This window comes from Prionailurus bengalensis, chromosome B2, assembly GCF_016509475.1.
Source record: "Prionailurus bengalensis isolate Pbe53 chromosome B2, Fcat_Pben_1.1_paternal_pri, whole genome shotgun sequence".
Lineage (NCBI taxonomy): Eukaryota > Metazoa > Chordata > Mammalia > Carnivora > Felidae > Prionailurus > Prionailurus bengalensis.
In genome coordinates this window covers 85,401,953-85,405,010 of record NC_057349.1, presented here as the reverse complement: position 1 = coordinate 85,405,010, position 3,058 = coordinate 85,401,953, and the positions used below count along the sequence as shown (strand labels likewise).

The 3,058-nt window shown below is 39.3% G+C and overlaps 1 pseudogene; it reads right to left on the bottom strand.

Moving 5' to 3' along the window:
* Positions 1–470: 470 nt before the first annotated feature.
* LOC122488991 lies at positions 471–1,613 on the bottom strand (annotated as a pseudogene).
* Positions 1,614–3,058: the final 1,445 nt, after the last annotated feature.

The following is a 3,058-nucleotide window of genomic DNA, read 5'->3' as shown; positions in this document are numbered from 1 at the left end:
TAAATCTGCTAAGTTTTTCTGGACAATGCCAGCATTTGGCTTTTTTCAAAACAAGTAAATTTCTTACTGATGACAATAGTGTTTGTGGCATTTTTATCATACAGTAGATTCTATCCATTCACTATACATTTCTAATGTTGTCCTACTTGCAAATATAGGTTTTTAATGTCTGTCTTCTGTGCTGTTCCTGTCAATTTGTTATTAATATACATTAAACTATAAAAGAGAGAGAGAAAGAGAAAAAAAAAATCCTGCCATCCATGACAACATGGATGAATTTGGAGAGTGTGATAGTAAGTGAAATTTACATGTAGAATCTAAATACACATATTTTGGAAGGGTATACTTTTTTCATACAACATAATAAGGTCAGGTTCCCCCAAACCCTCTCCTTCTTTAGGGGCTCTGGGATGGAAACTATGTAGAGGTTAGGAGACTTTCAGTGTGTTCAGGCGATGAGTTGGGGCAAGGACTCCCCAGCAGCTGGGGGCCTCTCTCTTCCTCCTGTTCTCACAGGGGCTGGTAATTCAGGGGGCTCTTACTCCTTGGAGGCCATGTGGACAATAAGCTCCACCACCTGGTTGCTATAGCCAATTTCATTGCCATACCAGAGAATAAGCTTTAAAAATTGATCACTGAGGGCAATGCTAGCCTCAGCATTGAAGATGGAGGAATGGTACTACTGTTAAAGTCACAGGAGACGACCTGGTCCTCTGTGAAGCCTAGGATGCCCTTGAGTGGGCCCTCTGATGCCTGCTTCTCCACCTTGCTGACGTCATCATATTTGGCAGCCTTCTCTAGGTGGCAGAGCAAATTCACAACTGACATTTTGTGGGTTGGATTAAAGAAGGCCATGCCAGTGAGCTTCCCATTTAGCTCAGGGATGACTTCGCCTATCGCCTAGGCAGTGCCAGCAGAAGCAGGGATGATATTCTGAGCAGCTCCTCAGGCCCTATGCCATAGCTTCCCAGAGGGCCTGTCCACGGTCTTCTGGATGGCAATGGTAGCATAGACTGTGGTCATGAGTTCTTCCATGATGCCAAAGTTGTCATGGATGACTTTGACTAGAGGGGCCAAGCATTTGGTGGTGCAGGAGGCATTGCTGACAATCTTGAAGGAGTTGTATTTCTCATGGTTCACACTCATCACAAACATAGAGACATCAACAGAAGGGGCAGGGATGATGACCCTCTTGGGGTCACCCTTCATGTGAGCCCCAGCCTTCTCCATGTTGGTGAAGACTCCAGTGGATTCCACAACACAGCACAAGCATTACCCTATTCAATATTGGAGAGATCCCACTCTTGGAAAATGGAAATGGGCTTTCCATTGATGACAAGTTTCTAATTCTCAGCCTTGACTGTGTCATTGAATATGCCGGGGAGGCGGGGTGGGGGGGCTTACTGAAGCATGTAGACCAGGTCACTGAGGTCAACAAAGCGGTCACTGATGGCGACAATATCCACTTTGCCAGAATTAAAAGCAGCTCTGGTGACCAGGCACCCAATACAGCCAAATCTGTTTACTCTGTCCTTCACCATTGTGTCTTGGGGACACGGCTGGCACTGCACCAGAATATGCGGCTGTCTGTCCAATGGAGGAAGAGCAGAGAGTCTGAATACAGATATTCTTAATGTGATCATTTCAATAGAAAAGACCAGTTTCAAAGTATGTTTTATTTGGTGACAAACTATAGTATTTTAAATACAGTCATGGGCTAATTGTAAAAATCCTTTTAAGTTCTTTAAAGTTTTTGATAAAAGATAAAAACAGTACTCTAGAGATCATTATGTTTACTGCATATCTGCTTGGGGAATGAGGTCAGGCATAATTAATTAAATTAATTATGCCTTTAACTGTTATTATAAAGCAAATTTTAGCTGTTGTAGTTTCTCAGGGATGCATTTTGCAAATTTTGTTTTGTAACTCTATTCAGCAAAGTAGATATTTAAATTTGGCCACCATTATGCAAAATATTTGAGATGTTTTGATTAGGAAAAACAAAATGGGGAATATTCAAAAGATAAAATATCCAACTGAATAAGCAAGTTGTGTTTCCTCAAGTGGTATATAATTTTTTATTGGGGACTTTTTTTCCAGCTGGGTTTATATAATGTCTGTCAGTGGAGAGAGTGAGATTCCTTGAGTCTTAGATTGTTTGCTTCTAATAGGACCACAGTGATATCTTTTTAATCGTATTATTTAACCATAATTAGTATTTTAATATTAAATAAACATGAATTATAATTTTTGATTGGGTTCCTACATCTTGTGAGGAGTGTGAATTTGGACTTGACCTCAGCTCATGATACAGTTATGCGAATTTTAATCCTTATCACAATCCTCCACTGTTAGTATCAGCTAGACAGGAAGCTTCCTGGTAGCTTCTGTAGGCTGAAAGATGGAGATTTTCTCATCATCTTTTCATTTATTGGGTAGCTTTTCAATAAGCTATATTTTGTATAGAAGCTCAAGTACAGTATGCTACCTCTGGGATACAAAGCTCTGCATTTGTCCCTATATACATTAAAGACTTGGTCCCAACCGCTAGATTTGCATTTAACACCCTTCGCTCATAGTTCCTCATAGATGGTAATTGTTCTACCTTGATGTTCCCTCTGTTTTGTTACTTGGCAATTTAATTTTTTTTTGTTTTTTAAACCTTTGTTAAGTATTAATATTATGTGAAATCTATACTTGGCATTATGAGTGGTAGGAATTGGAAATGTGTATTCTTATCAGTTTGGTCCACTGTACTGAGGAAAGACACTGTATTTTGAAGGCACATATAAAGTGGAGGTTGCTGCTGCTGATGAAGTGAAAACTCCTCAAAACATGAGAAAGCTCTATTTATTCCAAAGAGAAATCAATACTTTGTTTGCTAATATTTGCTTGTGCTACGGGACATGTTTCTACTCTAAAAGAAGGAAAAACAAAACTAACCTAAACAAACTTGTATCAACTTGCTACTAAAAACTATAGAACTCCCTTGCCCCCAGCTTTTTATTTAAAAACCATTAAATTCAGTGCACAAAGTATTTTGAATGTCAGAAAAAAA